The sequence below is a fragment of the Bombus affinis genome, chromosome 2 (assembly GCF_024516045.1).
Source record: "Bombus affinis isolate iyBomAffi1 chromosome 2, iyBomAffi1.2, whole genome shotgun sequence".
In the NCBI taxonomy this organism is placed as follows: Eukaryota; Metazoa; Arthropoda; class Insecta; order Hymenoptera; family Apidae; genus Bombus; species Bombus affinis.
In genome coordinates this window covers 2,384,355-2,404,705 of record NC_066345.1, presented here as the reverse complement: position 1 = coordinate 2,404,705, position 20,351 = coordinate 2,384,355, and the positions used below count along the sequence as shown (strand labels likewise).

The 20,351-nt window shown below is 35.6% G+C and overlaps 1 protein-coding gene and 2 long non-coding RNA genes across 14 annotated transcripts in view; 2 read left to right on the top strand and 1 right to left on the bottom strand.

Annotated features, from left to right (window-relative positions):
- Window positions 1-20,351, top strand: part of LOC126929011 (acetylcholine receptor subunit alpha-like) — a 406,609-nt gene that overhangs the window by 163,546 nt on the left and 222,712 nt on the right. The gene's annotated exons all lie outside the window — the stretch shown is intronic.
- Window positions 1-20,351, bottom strand: part of LOC126913833 (uncharacterized) — a 380,764-nt gene that overhangs the window by 145,931 nt on the left and 214,482 nt on the right. The gene's annotated exons all lie outside the window — the stretch shown is intronic.
- On the top strand, window positions 899-5,030 carry LOC126913864 (uncharacterized). The gene is made up of 2 exons (XR_007709497.1): window positions 899-1,933; window positions 2,100-5,030. It is a non-coding gene; the product is annotated as an uncharacterized LOC126913864 (long non-coding RNA).

Below are 20,351 nucleotides of genomic sequence, written 5' to 3'. Positions count from 1 at the left end.
ATGGTCTTGTGCGCTAGACACGCCCATCCTTAGCTGTCCTCCACCACAGCATCGTCACCAAACTTCACTGATTTTCCATCTTTCAAACAATCAACATCTTTTGACCAGGTTTCCACCCTTAGATCAGTCATTTACTTAACTTATACATATTCGCGTTGTTGGAATAAATTGTGATTTATAACTTGTTATATCAGTGTCATATTTAATTTAACTACCTCTATTATCCTAACCGAAATAGGGGATCGATCATTTAATCGAGGCATCGATTATTTAATCGTAACGGGAATTTACGACTCCCGTTGACGTGCTTCCTCGCGATCGTGTCTCTCCGCGTGTGGTCGAAACAAAGATATAAAAGAGAAAATTAACCTTCTTATTGAAGTGACGAAAAATATATTTTATTTCTGCTTTTGTCTTTCGTATTACTAGTCAATGAGCATAATATTTATTCGAAAATATATAAAACATGTTTTTAATTTACATACTAACGTATAGCTAATATATGTAAACATATTGTATAACAATGAAATATAAAGAAGTACGATATCAAATCGATAGGTTTATAGGTGGCTTATGTCATAATATAATCACGAAAACGTACACAAGGTACGATCATTCATTTTTCTTTATTCTGATAGTGAATTCTCTTATTAAAATAACATTTAAAATTTAGATAGATATATGTGCATGGATTTAATGTGTCTATTAACATTTAATAATATTTTCTATTTATTTTATGACTGTGAACTTGATTCTAACAATTAATCAAATTATTCTATAAATAAATTACAGTAGATACATAATACGTATCGTAGGTTTTTTAGAAAATCAAAGGAAATGTATTCTTATATTTGTTATATCTTATATTTATATATATTAAATGTATAAATGTAAAAGGAATAAAATTTGCAATTTTGCAAAACATACGTGCATTAAAGAACGAAAGAAACAGAATATATCGTGCTACATTGCCTTCAATATTTTATTTATACATTTACCAGAAGAAAAAATAACCCATTATTCTACTTTCCTATTTTGGATTAAATATGAAATGACAAGATAAAATGAGATAGAAAATAAAGGAATAGAAAATGAAAATAAAAATAGAATTTCTTCGTCATTAAAATCCAAATAGTCTGTTAATTCGCTACATGTTTAATTGTGTCACTATTCGTTACTTATAAATCGCAGGAAATATTCGTAATCTAAAAGTGCAGTGCAATTTTTCCGATTGCTTCTACGTTTCTAGCGTATTATTCGCGTAGCAATGTCCGTAACACTTTTTTCATTTCAACGATACGAACGCGCCTTCCGCAGATATTTAATATTTGTTTCCGTGATAACTGACCTACTTTTTCCCATAGACGCAGCAGCTTTCTTTAAGATTGCTATCTCGTATCCGGACTTTTTACTTTTGTTATGAATATGGGATTTTCGCGAATTTACCAGTTCACGGAGACAGACTTCGCCTCGAAACGCGGACACGCTTTATCCCGTTTATTAATTTTTCATGCGTCGCTGGCAGCAACATCGATTAGTTCGACGAAAATAGAAGAAAACAAACTCGCTAGACCGATATACCTTTTAATTAAGATTTTCCTCTCCCACTTTTCCTTTTCCCTTTCGCTTCACGGCGACTGTTGGCCGACTAGGAAATGGAAGGCGCTCACACCGAAACCAACACCGAGATCGCTATAAGGATTTGCTTTTTTCCCCCCAAGTGCTTCCTGAATTCTGAAGAAGGCAATCGAGTTTCCCCGAGAACCTTCTTAGGCGCTTAACTTTAACTTAATCTTCTGCAGTTAATTCAAATCCTACGGGGATCCTCTTACTTCGGATAATCTGATCCAGGACTAATAATAAGACCTTCGATCTATATAAATAATTGACTGGAAACATCATTCTTACGCAATTCTCGTAATTGCTGTTGCTGGTAGATACGTCATTCGTATTTTTCTATTAACGTGATATATCGGAATGAAAATTGTTTTATTATATGAAACACATTTAGTAAGCCACAAAGTATTTACTAATAATTCGGTCACGATACTTCTACAAAATTTAAATGAATTACGCAATTGTCGTAATTGCTGTTCCAGGTAGATACGTCATTCGTATTTTTCTATTAACGTGATATATCAGAATGAAAATTGTTTTATTATATGAAACACATTTAGCAAGCCACAAAGTATTTACTAATAATTCGTTCACGATACTTCTACAAAATTTCGATGAATTAACATTGTCAACGAACTGGAACTTTAACAAAATTCTTGTTTGCAAAATCTCTTCGAAGATAGTTTTTAGAAACCTACGATAGATGCTACGTACCTACTGTAATTTATTTATACAATAATTTAATTAATTGTTAGAATCAAGTTTACAGGCGTAAAATAAACAGAAAATATTATTAAATATTAATAGACACATTAAATCTATGCACATATATCTACCTAAATTTTGTGGTATATCGTAAATGATACGATCAATGATATGGATGTGATCTAGTAAACAAGGTTATATAAATAGACGATGTTTAAAGCTAACTATAATAAAATTTGATATATGAAGGGAACGATAATAGACTTATGGTTACTATGTAATAAGTATAGGTGTACGATCAATGTAATTATTAGGTTGTCCGAAAAGTGTCTTTCTTTCGCAAACGTGTTTTTTCCAACAGTGTGCCTTCATACAAACGTGAAACCAAGTCTGTGAAATGTCGCGGTGTTTATAGTGGATCGTACGTAATTCGACGAAATAATATAAAACAAAAAACGTTGTGCATCTATTATTTCCTCATAAAACGAAAGAAACTTTCCGGACAACCTAATATTAGCTGTTATGGCCTCAAAATCCTGCGAAAACAACTTCGCAGTTGTTATGGAAAATCTAAAGGTGAGATTCTCGTGTAATAACAATGGAAGCAAATGATTTCTGCGATTTTTTTTTTACAGGACTAACTACCGGATAGATGAGATTGGATCTTTTTGGAATGTTTATAAATAATCTGGAAATACGAATATAATTTTTTTATTTCATCTTTTGTTGTTCATTGCATATTATTCAAGTGTTTCGATCATCTTTAACAATGTAACCATTGTTGGCGTGCAGTATAGCATCTGTCACAATGGTCGAATGAAGGTTAAGAAATTTTCTTAACCCATTTGCATCTAAGCGCGGATTAATCCGCGCGCTGCAACTGCTTTTTATTTCAATCGCTAAGTATTCCTCAGATGTGAGAGATCATGTTTGACCCGTTTGTCAGCATCTCGCCTATATTATTTTTTTGTATTGACCATTTTAAAGAATTCCACAAGAAATAATATGATTTAATTTCTTATTTCTTATTTTTTTTAAATAAATAATTTTTCCTTTTTCCTCTGTTATAAAGAACGTAAGATGCGATGTTAGCGAAGTAACATTGTCTACCAATCGTGCTGAACAGTAAATTTTTGATAAACTCCATGAAGCATTCGGATGTCATTTACTGCACCTACGATCGACCGCGCGCGGTGATAGGGACCAGTCCTCTTAAGTAGGGTCATGATGCAAATGAGTTAAGATTAAATAATTTACGCTGAGAGTGTTTAAAAAGTCAATAAATAACAAGAAGAATTGAAATAAAAGAAATCACATTTGTACTTGAAAGTTATAGTTACATTCCAAAAAGCTCTAGTCTCACATAACTAATAGTTAATGTAAAAAAGAAAATTTCCAAATCATTTTCTTTTGTGTTACACGAGAATTCCCTCTTAATGTGAGAATGTTCTCCTTGACCGTGTCTAACGCTCATGAAATATTAGCTTTTGATTATGCAAATGAAGACGTAGGAACCAGAGCTTAGAAATTACGTAATAAACGTAGAAAGTCGAAATTTCTGCGTACTATATGAACCTGTGTCATTTGGCGTAATGATAGATGTGTGGTGAACTCATGGCACGACACACGAGCAGATCATGATGCTTTGCATCTAGTCTCTGCGTTGATCTGCACCATCACCTTGCCAATCTCCTAGTTATCAAGGTGGGTGGAATACTCGAGACACAAGATCATAGGAGTATTGTCCAAGTTGAAATTATCCAGCGATTCAGTCGCATCGAGCGAACCAATTGCTTCTCACAATTTACCACAGTACACGGCAAGCAGACCAATTTGTATTAAATTAACACGTCGACTGTCACGGAGATCATCCGAGGGATGACACGTTACTCACGTTTTTTGAAATGATTAAAGTAATATAAATTATATGGACAAATAAATTTTTGATAACGTCAGTTAGATAGCGTTGTTAGGAAAAAGTGTAGAATTACAGTATAATGTCACGGTATAGTATATTTCAATCTATTTCAATTCAATTCAAAATTTACAAGTAATACAGTCACTGATTTTCATATACCAGATGAAAATAAAAAATTACCTGCTAATAATTAATCAGTGATGAATTTCCCCATACTTTTTATAATTAATTACCTTCTCCTGTTAAGTTTTTGGTCCCAATCTTTTGGAACTCCGATAGTAACAACTCGCGTTGTTTTAAACTAACGGAAAACTCTTAAAAAAACCCGATTGTTTATAATATAACCCCATCGTGTCAGCGTGTTAAACAAGCTCAACCGACGTATTTCAACGAAATGCGAACAATGTGGTAAAAATAAATTTTTAGAAAATATTCACCATGCATACTTGTTATTTTAAGGATAAATAACCCACTTTTGCTCTTATATTTACCATATTTTACTATTTGTTGCAGTCGTATTTAATTATTTTCAGCCATTTTAAATCATTTTCACTGTTTGAATTGGATATCAAAATATTAAGCGTAGTTCAATACGAATGAAACTGGAAAGTAATCATCTGTCGGTACCTGTGTTTTCATAGAAATTTTCATGAAAATCAATATTTTATATGCATTGAAACTTATAGTTTAATAATTTATAATAACAAATAGGAAAATGTTTGTAAATTCAATTAATCGTATTGCGAAGAATTTGATATCTTTTCTTTTCTATAAATTAAAACCTAAAAATAATCGAATCTGCTTTACAGCATCATAAATGGTGTAGTAATTACTTTAAGAAAAGCTCTACCATTTTTCTTTTGTATACCCGTGACCTGAACATCGCTGTTACGTGAAAAATAGAATTTAGTCAAGCGAAAAAATTAAAAACAAGAAGTGATCCATATTACTGTGCCTCTCAATATGAATGTTGTTTTAGGTTACAAGGTCTAGAGACAAAAGAGCTATAAATAGATTTCTATTCCTGTTTCTTGTAATCTTCAACTAGAACTACACACCAAAGTTAACATTTTTGGTAATGTCCTTTGCTATAAATGTATGAACGATGAAAGTATATTCCTATCGTATTCTAACACTGAAAGAGTGAAAGAGATTTCTATTGCTGTTTCTTGTAGCATTCAGCTAGAGCTACACACCAAAGTTAACATTTTTGGTAATGTCCTTTGCTATAAATGTATGAACGATGAATTCTATATAATATGATATGATATATATGTCGGATTGAAGTCAGGATTATGGTGAGGGGCGTTTAATGAATTCTCATTAGAATTAGCCATTGCCGCGATACAACGAAGAGTTTATTAGCACAGGCTTATTAACAAGATTAGACACTCGTAGCACTAGTGATAATGACCTTAGGTTCGAAACGAATCCGCGGTCACGGGATGATAAACGTATGTTCTCGCACAGTTCAAGTCTATCTCTTTGTTAACTACACGTGAGATATTCATTGGTTGTAAGATAGTACTGTTACTCGTCAATGAGATCGCACGAAAGAATAACTCTCCGTCTCGACGATGCTGTCGAGGAAAACTATAATGGGTCTGTCTAAGGACATGAGATCCTCGGATTCGTCAAGGAAAGCTTTCGTTCCAAAGGTGAGGGAAATTAGCGCTGTTGCTAATTGGTCGATCTCCATATCGGCGTTTTGAAAGAGATGCTGGCCGCCCTTTAGGGGAGGATTTTGACGGGTGGCATCGTTCGTGGAAGATAGGTTTCTCCTATCTTCCCGTAGTTGCAACAAAGTCTATTTAAAGGGCTTCGCTTGACTAAATCTTAAGATTTATAGCGGGTCCTCACGTTAGCTAAACATACACTGCAAAGGCATGCCGACACCCGGCGATCATCTTACCCGGAGGACAAAATCTGCGTGTGGCGGGCCGCGGGACAGAAACCATTGAAGTATTTACTGCCGCGTGTCGCTACGACTATTTCTTTTAAGGAGAGGTATAGAGTTACTCTGTGCCTTTGTTAGATAAAACGTTCATCCCTTTAACCGCGGCTACGTTCGGCGACTGATTGTCGCCTCGAGCCCAAGCTCATGATCATAAATCTCGAACAATCGGAGCGGCATTTGTTTAATCTAAGTTACAACGTTACGGTATTCCCGCGAATCCAAGGAGGGGTTCCGGTGTTCTTTCATCTCCGACATATATATACATATATAATCTATATATTATATATTATATATAAAATTATATATAATATATATGATTATATATTCCTATTGTATTGTAACACTGAAAGAGTGAAAGAGATTTCTATTGCTGTTTCTTGTAGCATTCAGCTAGAGCTACACACCAAGGTTAACATTTTTGGTAATATCCTTTGCTGTAAATGTGTAAACGTGCTCCCTATCATATTTCATTGTACTGGAACACTGAGAGAGCGAGGATCTGGAACAGCATACACTATACCTACACTTATACCTATACTTACTTCAATATATATTTTTCTATTACAAATTCATCCACTCGTTCCTCCATCAGTCAACCCCAACATTTCTCATTCCGTCAATGTAGGATCCCGTCAGTCTACTCTCGACAAAGCAAGTCACTGCTATCTTGACTTCGTCGTCCAACTGGAAACGAATATCCTCGAGTGTCCTACTCAATTCTGCGAAGAGATGGAAATCATCGAATCCCGGAATTTCAGTCTCGCAAAGGACATCGAGCGCTGTGCGTGCGATCGAGCGTTGCGCTGCGACAGTGTCGTCTCGGTTGAGTTCCGAATCTGACGTATGCGTCTTCGCAAATGCTTCGTGGTTTTCACGTCACGACATACGTTGCCAGTAAAATGACTACGAATTTCCGCAGATGTGTAAGGTTTCCTCCTGTTAAAAACTTCTTCTCATTGTATACGTTGCTTGAATCTCGTTCACATTTCGCCCATACTCAACCTCTCTCTAAACGATACTATTCGTCATTGCGTTAAATAAACTTATTGACAAACTAAAAGTGAACTTATTTATAAAGGACGACTGTAGCTGTAAAACGAGTGTCCATGCAGAGCTGTATCTCGTTTCGTTTTGGAGACAGACGAAGCACGTTCATTACCGACACTCGTATAATTGCGATCGTGAATTCCAATAAGAATCTTTTCATATTTTCTTCAATTGAAAGAATTGGAAAGAGGAAATTGGGTCGAAAATAATCGAAAGATCACAGCATACGTTGAAGCTCTACTTGAGTCTTCAGTGGAAAAGATGTGAAACAGCGCGTCTTTACAGATGTAGATAACAATGATTCGCTAATGATTCAGGTGGAGATTGGAGGTATCACTTAACGACGTAGCAATTTGTCGCGAGAATAATGATACGTTGCCGATACAAGGCAACGCTGACCAGCTGAAATGGCTTACGTAGGCCACCCTAAATAACCAAACGTAATTACAGTTTCCAAATTAATAGATAGTAGCAACACGGGGCGAGTCAAACATCGTGCTTTGACTAGCTGCAAACGCCTCAATGAGAACAATTTGCATTATCTACATCGCGCTGTCGATTGGATTTTGAATATGGGAACGAACGCTTCTCCACGCACATTTCCCTATTCTGATTCCATTAATATTTCCTGTGAATTATCAGCTTGATGTTCCCATTGATAGCGCTTGTTATATTTGCACAAAGATTAATCAGATAATCCTCAGACATTTTTAAATTAGCAAGAAACAATAGAGTGCTAATATTCCACTTCAGGGCCTTCTTACATAATTAATTTATTGCGATTATTGTTAGTGCAACTTTATAACTTTACAAACTATAAGCTGTGCGTGATTAATAGTATTAACACGTTCGTCCGACCGACAAACATCAAATCCGACCGCTGGTACGCAGAACGTAAATAGAGCAACAAGCGGGAATTCATTGTTTATCGCCTTCGATTCATTGTTTATCGTCTTCGATTCATTGTAAAGAAAAGATTATTTAGTTCTGAAATGGAGAAAGTGAAAACCTTTCCAGCTAGAGTATTCCGAGGGATCTCATGGCAGATATCTTAGATCTTTCATTTAGTCGAGAAGCATACTCGCAAGACGTGCATCAGTGATTTTTTTATCCTCAAAATGTTCAATAAACAGCGTGAAAATATATTTGAAAATGAGGAGAGCAGTGATGACGGAGTCTACAACTACTGTTCGAAATGGCCAAAGTCAGCCCAAATGTGTTTGGAATGTTTTAACAAATACCATACGATATAGAATAATGTAACATATGTATCCAGAATATAAATTAATAGAAAGTATGGTATAATGTGTTTCTAATATTTTTATGTCGTATATCCTATATATAATATCGTATATTTAATTAATTCGAACAAGAAGAGCGTCACCATACTTTGGTGACGGGGCCCCACGGCAGTATACCCGTCACATAGATATGGGTGACGTGGCGACGAACGTGTTAATAAATTCTGTTACGTTATAGTAACAAGTTGGCTAATGAAATAGAACTCAAGTTGCAAATGAATTTTAAAAATTACAAATTTTTCGATGAGAATTTTTGATGCAATATTGTAAAATTATAAGAGGAAAGAGTATACAGCTTCGTTAATTCACTGATATTACTAGAAGGAAAATTATGGTACGAAAAGGTTCAGCAGTAAACTCCTTTTCTAAATAATAAGCCACATGATAAAAAGATAGATTGTAGGATTCGTAGGGAAAATAATCTTCTTCTCAATTAACGTCATATTTGTACAAGGATGAGTTAATTCTATCAGCAGCTAAAGAAAAAATTTTGTATATAAAACGATCAATATATATCATCGTTATCTTTGATATAAACAAGACAGTGAAAGAAATTGGAACAAAAAAAGAAGAATACAAATTGAAGCATTTCAAGTTGTTTTTATGCATAATTACCAAGAATAAAACATACCTTTAATTTCGAAAGATAAAGCATGCTCGTGTATCGCACATATACATACGTACATAGCTAAAAAAAAAAAAAAAAAATAAAATTATGTTTGTATAAAAGTCGGTCTGAATTTTAACAGAAAGCAGAGAACATTTCAGCATGTAAATGCTCGATTCTCATGAAAGGGGCCGTGTTTTCATCTCTTAAATTCCACCTGGCTACGAACGAAACTTAAACCAGTAATTTTGCTGCCCTAATCTAAGCTTCAAATCTGTTTAATTATAAATATTCATACGTATATAATTTGCACGCGAGCTGTGAATTCACCTTTATACGGAATTAAGAGCTCTCGTAATCGGTGTTTACATATCAAAATCGCAGAAAAGGAGCACGTTATTGATCAATCTTTTTATTTCCCTTTATCACTTCAAAACTAAAGCAGAATGTTTTGATGCAGAGCTACTAAGAGTGAAAAAAAGATGTACCAGGTTCGAAAGTATAGTCGTAGAAGACTTTTGTAAATGGAATAAAATGATACGGAAGCATAAGATCAAAATCAAATAAAAAGACAATCTCGGTAACGCGAAACTAATTGGCGACATATCGTACTCGTATCACGAAGAATGTGATTTGTCGTGATCTTTTCTGTAGTCTTCAACAACGTAGGTAGTGGTATAGTATAGTAGTTTAAGTCAAGATTCCAACAATTTGGATTCAGCTTCTAAAAACATCATTCTTCTATCTTTGCAAGATACCCAAGAAATTCAGTAACAGATATAATATAAGAGTTAATAACCATCAAAACCCATTAGTCACCCAATTACTTGACACGACGAATTAGATCCGCAGACTAAAAACACATTACACTTTAGATTTAAGGGAGGGGGTATTCTAGTCTAGAGGCATGAATTTCGGGGGGTTTTTGAAGCTCTGTACAAACGAAACAAGAAATATTTTTACTATCCATTTTTTTATCATTTGTTTATTGATATTTTAAGATTACACAAAAAATTAACCGAAAGAAACTCAAAATTCACAAAGTTATGAGCTAGCAAAGTGGGAGGTCCAAAAAAAGGATATCCTAGCGTATAAAATAATTGAAATTTTGAAAAATCCTTTTAAGAGCATATTCTTAAATGTCCAAACTTTGGAATACCCCCTTAGGCATTAGATTCAACTAGAATCAAACATACTATAAACACTTATAATCCAAGTTACAGTACCACGCCAAAATAATTTACTCGTAATTCTCAATGAGAATTGATTGTAAAAATTCTACCAAATGAAAAAAAAAAATAAAAAACTTTATTATCTGCCTCAATACGATTCCTCGTTTTGAAAAAGTAATGAACCTTTTGTACCAATAAACGCGCACCACTCTCTTATGGGAAATAGCAGTGGATCGACTTAAACCGCTATGGTTTCCAGCCTTCCCCGTGCCGAAGGAACAGAGAAAGGACAAAAACGAAGTAAAAAGGGAAAGCGAGAATGAAAGAACGAAAGGAAACGTTCTGGACGTGGAAACGGATCGTTTTAACGAAGGGACGTGCCAATATAATCGCAAGTTCCGCTGCCATCGTCGACATCGTCATCGTCATCGTCGTCATCATCGTCGTTGTTTCCTAGCGGAAGGCGAGATCCACTTCGCGTAATAGCGTTCATTACACTTCTGCTAGTTCTTGCATGCATTAGCGAGATGAAAATCACTCGCGAGCCTCCGCTTTACGCTCCACTTTCGCCGTTGTCCTTTTCATTTCTCCGTGGGCCGTTCGAGGGCTCCTCCCGCTCGATTAAACGCCTTCCGCTGCCAAGAGAAACCGGTTCGTTAACACGGTGGCGATGATTTCAACGCAGTCGAACAACCAGACCCATTAACTTCACAGTGAGACCGATACTACGCGTCGATATTTTTCCTTCGATCGTGTAATTAAACAGGTCACGCGCAAGATTTCGACGATGTATCATCATCTCGTTTACACTGTCGTTGAATCGGTCGAGACGAATTTGCTTGGATCGAAAGTGGTTTATTGAAAATTGTTCCGGAATTACAGTGTTTCAAAGGTAGTTTTAAAGCGTCGGCGTTACACACGATTTTGCGCACAGCCAAAAAGGAACAGTTACTGTTTCCTGCTTCCTTTTTATATATTTTTTGTGGCAGATAGTATCGGTTGACTGAGTGAATCGTGCTTGTCAGACTCGGCAAACTTATCGATCTTGCTTGTCGTTTAAATGGTACTACCATCTATCTGTAACGAAGCAAAAATGTTTAGTCATACGTAGAGGCAGGAAAAACTTGGAAAAAGTTGCTGACTGGGAGGAACTGGAGCGTATGTCGGTGCTGAAATGCTCGCAGCATTGCTGGAATTGTGGCAAACGTTGGGAAATCAAACAAAAACTACAAAATGAAATGAACAATTCTGTTAGAAGGACAGATAGTAAAGTAGAATTGTAAGAGAAGATAAATAATAAAAGGAGAGGACCACAACTGGAACCAACGGAAAAAGTCGCTGCGTTTTGGAACAAGACTTTTTCGTCTCACGAAAGCACCCTTTTATGCGATGGTTCTGGCAAAGTGGGAGTCGCAGAGCGTTTGAAAAAAGGGCACTTCTTGAGAATAGGTCAGGAGAGTGGAACAGGCACGTAAATATCGGGAAAAATAGGAAAATCGAGTTATCTAGACACTGTCGGATTGATACTGAGGAATTTGTGTGGCAAAAAGGGGTCCGATGAGGATCGATCAGAAATGCGATTAGAAAAAAGGAAAAAATATCAAAATTGCATTAATCGGACGCCGCTCGAGGAACTTGACTGGGAGAAACGGGTTCCAGTGAAGTTCAATCAGAAATGTGGTCGAGAAAAGGGGTCAGACAGATAAATATCGGAAAAATAAGAAAATTGCATTAGCGAGACACTGTGCGAGAAATTTGATTAGAACAGAAGGGTCCAGCAAGTTCGATCCAGGAATGTGACCAGGAAAAAGGGCCAGCTACATAAATCTGTCAATTGCTTTATTTTCAGCGAAATGTAGTAACTATAGCAATATAGCCAGGCAAAATATTTCAGACAAAATGTAGTTAATTTACTACAAACAGGTTGTTTAACGAATATTGTCGCCCCTTTTTTCAGTAGATTTTTGTCTTCCTTTATAACTTCCTTTTTAACTGTTTCATACAATGTAATTATTTTCAAATTATTACATTGTTACTTATTATTATGTTATTACTTATTACAAATTATTGTTTGCTCTTTTCTTCCATGGAAGCTTTCCAAAATCTATAAAAAGCAAGTAAATGAATAAATATCTAAATTAAGAATGTTTTCTAAATTCGAGAAATTTATCAATAGAAAAAGATTCTATTGATTATTTTCAATGATTTATTGCAAATTATTGTTTGCTCTTTTCTTCTATGGAATCTTCCCAAAAGACCTATGGAAGGCAAATTAATGAACAAATATCTAAATTAAGAAATTTTTGTAAATTCGAGAAATTTGTCAATGGAAAAAGATTCTATTGACTATTTTCACTGACATGTTACAAATTATTGTTTGCTTTTTTCTTCTATAGAAGACCTATAAAGAGTCTCCAAAGGCCTATAAAAGGCAAGTAAATGAATAAATACCTAAATTAAGGAGGTTTTCTAAACTTAAGAAACTGTAGGACAATAACGATCGCGTTCAGCACTAATTGCATGCATTGATAAAAATTTCCCACCTGTTAAACGGTGGTCGACAAAATGCTGATTATCGGCAACTTTGAACGCGTCGTGAATTTTCGATGGCATAATTAGCCATCGCGCCGATCGACGCTTTCAACTTCCTTGTTGTCGAGCTCGTGAAAAGTTTCTGTGAAAATTGAGTGTGTGCCACACGGCCGGAATTGAAATGAGTTCAACGAGAATTTTAATTGCTAATAATTCAGCAAAGTGGTTGAGAAATCGTGAATGGATTTTTACTTTCTCGGAGTTTCGCACGAAGCTTGTTAATTATAATTGCAACGCCGCGGTGTATTTGTTTTCCATCAACAGATCTCAAGTTACTTCGGTTGCGTCTGAAATGAGTTGTTGTTGCGAATATTGCATATACGCGCACCAATTTTCATTCAAGATATCGTTACGAAAGTTACATACGTTGCAATTAATTGAAATATTTGCTGAATGTTAGCGATATAAATCACGTGTTTCATTCTTCTATACAACATAATAGAAAATTTGTTCTTACTTCAAGAAGAAAACTAAATTTCAATAGATTTAAATTCAACTGTTTGTGAAATTTGTGAAATTTAATATTAACCTATTTATTACAATTCGTACGGCAATTAGTAATATAAAGCATTTCAAATAAATGAAACATTAATTAATTTCTGTAATTAAAAAAACCAATTGTATTTCATACTTGGATATTTCTGCACACGTATTTCCTTATCAAAATGACATTATGAAATTAAATAATTAAGGAATTTTTTGAGGAAAGTTTATTTGAAGGTTGTACCTACGTACAACGTACGATAAATGCTATATGAAGATAGTTTCACGAATGGTAACGTTACTAATTAAAGGTATACAAAATCATAACGAAAATTTTAATGCACATTTTGCATCGCATTCCTTTCGATTGTTGCATTGTCACGTGCGTTACGTTTCGCAATTCGTTGAATATAATACCCATAAATACGGTATGCCCCACTATAATTCTTCGTAGATAATACATCTGCTCAGAGCGTTTATCGATTACTTCGCGAACGTGTCAGAAACGTAATGAAGGGGTTCAACGGTTTTTCAATCGGCAGAATAAAACGGACAGGATCGCGATAGACCGCGCCATAATACTGTCAGATTTTAATTAATTTGATTAATATCGTTTTAAAACATGGGAAGACAGTTAACGTTTGCTAAAATACGTTTGTAATAGAAATACTCGATTGCTTTCTTCGCGATATTTAACGAAAACTAATTCAACGAAGAATGTTGAATAATCATGAAACGTTGGAATAATAAAATTACGTGAGAAGTGGGACGTGTCCTAGATTTCTTTGCGCGCAACATCGAGCCTGTTTGAATCTTTGATGAAAACGCGTGCTCGATAAAAATTTAATTAGCACGCTCCGCGAATGTTCGACGCTCGAATTAAACGCTACTGATTAAAATGCAAACTCGTGGGAGATATTTGTCGCGCGTTCAACTAGACGCGAACCTGATATCCTATGGCTGGTAATCTTTTCTCCATTGAAGAGACGTCGATCTCTCGAGAAACGTCAAGAAGAGGGATGCGGGGTTGAAAGTGCGTCGCGCCGAAACACCACTTAAAGATGACAAAATCGTGAAAAAAGCCAGTGACACGGAACACTTCGTCCCAGCCGTTATTTTCTTTCTGACACGCGTATATATTTTTCCAGTTGGTTAGTTCGTTCGTTTCCGATAAAGAGAAAAATGACCAGTGTCGACGATCACGTAATGGTGGATAACCTAGAACACGACACATCCATCATCTCGCGAGTGGAGAATCTTCGCAGGGTCCTGCGAGAATTGCGGCACGCCCTTCGAGACGAGAGACTAAATCTTCATCAAGAAATAGAAATGACGATATTGCAAAAGTTTATCGAGCTGCAACGTAACTACGAAAGTTTGACAGGTTATCAGGTTTTCTCCTCTCCGCAAATAGAACTTTTGCGAAACGATGGAAAATAGAATATTGCACGTTTGTTGAAAAATATTTATTTTCTTTTCTCTTTAGTATAATGCTTCCGGATTAATAATTATTTATTTCCATTTAATTCCTTTCCTCGTCGCGTCTCTGTTATCTATACAGTGGACAGGTTAAGACACAAATTTGTACTATTTTCTTCCATATTTTCTTTATCTATCAGAGTAATCGTGTATTGCGTTATTTTCCTCATTATTATATTACATATTTTAAATAATTGAGTTTATAAATAATTCTGTGCAATGTGGATTTTTTTTCTAGGGATTATGAAACACACAAAAGCATTTGCGATTGCTTTTGATAAATCTTGTAACATTCTCCTGCGTGCTTTCGATCGTTTCCGATCCGATAGTACTCCCGCAACGTTAAAAAATATCCCGAGCTTGAATAAGATATGAAAGCATTGTCGTCGGCGTGCAAGATTTTTCATTATAATTTTATTTTCATTTGCTTATTTCAATGTGCAAGCCAGATCAATAATGAGATAGAACAACTTCAGGATTGCATAACGATAATTATTTCGATGCAATTATACCGATTCCAGTAATTCTATACTTGGCTTTGCTTTACTAATGTTACATAAAACTGGTCCGAAGACACAAAAATTCAACTCCACATCTACGATTTCACTTGTATTTCTAATTATACTTATTTATTTCTGACTATCGATTTCTGATGTTTATTCATTCGCCAAATACCAGAAGAAGCGTAAGTATCGTACAACTCGGTCGATATGAAAACCTAATCGTATTCGAGGCAAATTCGTCGTTGAGCAACAGCGAATGTAAAAAGCTGAAATCGTTCTGTGATGTGAGAAACCGATAGTAAAGTGTATAAAACAATTACTCGGCCTGCAGATCACACGAGCTGTGGCTCACGTTCGTGGAACGGTGCACGGATTTTGGAAAGTTCGGCGAAATTACAGCAAAGAGCGGCCTGCTCTAACGGAGTAAGTAAGTTGGTAGACTCGTTAGCCAGCGTGCAGTCTGTAATCCATATCGAAACGCGGATCAGGACACGTCTACCTCGAGGACCAACTATCTCACGTGCCTTGGGAGTTGGATGTATCAGAGGACCGTGGACGAATTGCAAGATGAACTGAACTCGTTCGACCAGCGTCTTTCAGCATCGGCGACTAGCTCCTATAAGAGGAAAATTTACGACCTCGAGGCAATCTGTTGTGCTGACCTCAACAGAGTGAAGTCCAGGTTCCTCAGGTCCCTGCAGGCCTTCGAGAATACGATTGACTCAATCGGGCAACTTGGCTGGCAGAGGATGAACCCGGCGAGCTGCCGTTGCGCCGTAAAGAAGCTGCTAACCGAGAATAACACGGACGTTTGCTGGCACGAGAGACAAAGTTCGAGGAATGCGAAATACGATCGATCGTTACCGCGATCCAAGTACGTCCAAACACGCGCGCGCCAAGCTTTCATGCAGAAAAGTAGTTTCATGCTCGCAGCAATCAGGCTGAAATTATTTCGCTGTTCGTGCGCTAAAAACACTGTTAACGCTTTGTATCGTTACCGTGAAACAGAAGAATACCTTTATCCATTGTTCGGCAACGTTAATACGTTAAAGTTTGTTACACTTTGGGTAGTAGTTTCAAATTTAGTTGCTGTTGCGGACAAAGAAAAGTTCGAAGGCTGGAGAGGCAAACGCTATAACGTTAGAGGATTGCATTGTAATCGATGAGATAGAAGACGTCTAATGCAAGAATTAGTGTCGATTCTCAATCATTTTTCTTTCCTACGTCACTGTATGTTAAAATGTGACATAAGAATTTTAGCAAAAAATCTGTTGGAATTTTGAGGATCGAAGAAAGTTCGGTGGTGAAGAAAATTATTGGCTTGTTTTATGAAATCCTGTTATTGTGCAAAAGACACGATTTTTTAGACACTGGATTATGACATTGATTTTTAAAATAGATACGAAAAACCTGCATAATTACCAATTTTTATTCCGAGTCAAAGTTTTTGCTGCGGTTACGGTATCTTACATGGCGTTCAGATTATTATGTTAATTCCATTTTTAGGGAGACTGAAAAACTGTTCTAGAATCGGTTTATGTATCAATTTTACACTGGAACTGAAATTTTACGTTTACTCTTATGCATCAGCTTAACGACGATGAATTATCAAATAGTCAACTTTTAAACTCGAAAGAAAACACACGTAAATGCATAATACGTAAACTTACAGGAAAATCTGATCAGAGTCAACATTTTGTCAATACAGTTCTAAAGAGTCGGTAGATCGAAATACGTTTCTTGCAAAGTCAACCAATGTTTAGTATATTTATCCTTTAATCTTCGTATTCTTAACCAAATATTTAGAGTTTGATGTAAACATTACCTCCAAATATCGTTTCGATTCGTCTTCTTTCTAGACACCTCTTAAAGTCATTATAAGTTAAAATTCATTCGAGTCAGTCATCTTATTGTCTGGAAATTGTTTGAGACCACTTTTAGGTAATATTGACTGAAATATCGACAGAAGTAATATTTCTCGATGTTTATGACATTCTCTCTCCAACTTTGAGATTTATCATGTTTTTCTAGAATTTTCCGCGTCCCTTTGATATATTTCTTTTGAGGCAAAAAGAGGAAGCTTTCGAATACATTTTTCATAGGAGTTTGTTTTATATGAAATTCGCGTAAAGTTGATAGCAAAGTCGATCAAACATCAGATTGCGGTAAAATTTTAACGAAATATATCGAAAATCCGACTAGATTTTCTCGATGAATACAGAAGACAGCAAGGATATCAGATATTTTCCCCGAAAGAACGTACCTGCTGAACGAACGGAATCACTAAAATCTCATCCATTTTATACTGATTTTCTCATCCATACTTTTCGTAAAAGGAACGAAATATTATTGCAATTCTTATCATGTTCTCGCGTAAACACGACGAGGTACTAAATTCAGTTCCACCTTCGCTTGTATATTATATTCAGCATATGTGTCTTTGCGTATGCTCTTTATCCGCATAAAATATACATCAATTTTTTCCAACTTCAATTTTATAGACAGTTTTCATAGTTTCAACAGAGGGAAAAACCTCATTAGTGTACGTGTTTTCATACAACTTTTTTTTTAGTATTTAATTTGTTCTTTACAATTTGTCCAGCTGGGCATTTGGTAAATTTTTCTAACTTAATTGCTAAATAACATGTGGATGGCTACCCACAGTGGAATACTATTTTCGAGTTTTTCTTTTTTTATTTGATGGACTTTTTACAATCAATTTTCATTGAGAATTTTAAGTAAATTATTCTGGCGTGGTACTGTAACTTGGATTACAAGAGTTTATAGTATGTTTGATTCTAGTTGAATCTAATGCTTAAATCCAAAGGGTGTTGTCTTTTTAGTCTGCGGATCTGATCCGCCGTGTCAAGTAATTGAGTAACTAATGGGTTTTGGTGGTTGTTAACTCTTATGTTATATCATTTACTGAATTTGGATATTTCTTCCTTAACTGTGGATATCTTAAAGTTGCAATGTATTGTTTCGTTGGTAACATACCAAGGTGCATCTATTAAGGACCTTAGAGTTTTTGATTGGAATCGTTGGAGAATTTCTATGTTGGAATTACTCGCTATTCCCCATAGTTGGTTCCCATAGGTCCAAACAGGTTTTAATACGGCTTTATATAGCATTATTTTACTCTGCACGTTTAAGTTGCAACGTCTGCCAATGAGCCAGTAGAATTTCTTTAGTTTTGATTTCAGTTCTTTGGATTTATCTACTATGTGCCGTTTCCGTGTCATTCTTCTGTTCAGAATCATGCCCAGATATCTGACTGTATCTTTGCTTGGAATTGGAATATTATTTATGGTCACTTGTGGGCAGTATTGTTTTCGCAGCGTGAAGGTTATATGACTGGATTTATTTTCATTTATATCTTCGAGTTTGACTATTTTATTTCTTTAGTGAGGTCAGTGGGGTGTTTTCTTTTTAGTCTTCTTTTTATGTTGGTTTTGCTCGCTTCAGCAGCCAGCTGGTTTGAATGTGTTGCCGTTCTTCCTTGTATTTTTCTTTGACCGTTGGTATTCTTAAGTCTTTGCGTATATCCATGGGGCGTTGGCTATTGTTCTCAGTATCTTCGATTATAGCGACTCTAGTTTATTTATGCGGCTGCTGTCCCCCATAGCGGTATTCCGTATGTCAGATTGATTTTATTATCGTTTTGTAAATTTTTAGTTTATTTTCTATGCTGAGGTTAGAGTTTCGACTAGTTAGCCAGTACGTTTGCCTTCTTTTTATCGGAGGCTACCAAGTGCGAAATAAAGTGGAATTCTAAAGAATTCTAGTTCTGTCATTCTAGTTGGTGTGATTAGAAGATTAAAATACCCAAAAGTAGCCTCCTTTACGCTCGTGCTGTAAGCTTTGGGAGTACGCATGCAGTCCTGTTGTGTGCATTTCGAACAAAACAATTCCGTCGACTTGATATTGACGACTTGACTTGAAATTGGATTTAGTTATGTGGCTCATTGCTGCTGTCCCCCATAGCGGTATTCCGTACGTGCAAATTGATTTTTCATACAACTTTGACTATTATTCGAAGCTTGAGTCGATAAATTCATAATTTCAATGTAATAGCATATATAATTTGAAAACAAAGGGAATTTAGTATTCCTCTATGTATTTAACGTCTTCGTACATTGATAATTAGCATGGTATATACTGGTAATTAAACCACGAATGTTTACGAGTTTATGAGATATGTAGCTGTTGTCGTGTGTGAAGAGGACGAAGGTTGTGTGGATTAATAACGAGTCCTTGTTGTTGTAACCGTCAGATGTATTTGAGACCAATAAGTTAAATATAAACGTAAACGTTAATCGTACTACGAAGTATAAATCGTGATATAAAATCACAGGATGAATATTCGCACACGTTATCACGTAATTTAATACACGCTCGTTAAATATTCAAAGTCGCAAAGGATGCCGCTAAATACTCGCTATAAACTCAGTACGTACTCGATACGAAGGTGTCTCGCTCGCGATCGTGTCGGTCTATTTATACTAGCTGGGAGGGGTGGAGGTGAAAAAATTCGTATTTGCCTACCTGACGACAATTGCCAGTAGCGGTGACATTGTTTTTACATTAACTGTAGCCTAGCGGTCTAGGTACTTCGAGGCGACAACGACGTAATTAGCTTTGTCCTATGACTCGTGTACCACTACAGATATTTAAATATGCAGAAATATACAGAAATATACTACGAGCAAAGTAATCGTTGTAATAATTAAAGTCTTAATCCGTACTTAGCTTACAGATTTTTTCAGTTTCGTTCATAAAAAGATGTATAAACCTGTTAATTTTAACAGTTGTTAAAATATTTTCAAATAGACAACAATACACCTATAATTATACTTATGTGAATTAAATGAATGTTTATCGTGTGAAATATTTCTATTTTCAATAGGTCAATCGTCATGGAAAGTAATCGTAGTTTATGGATGTCATATATGTGCACAAAACGATACAGC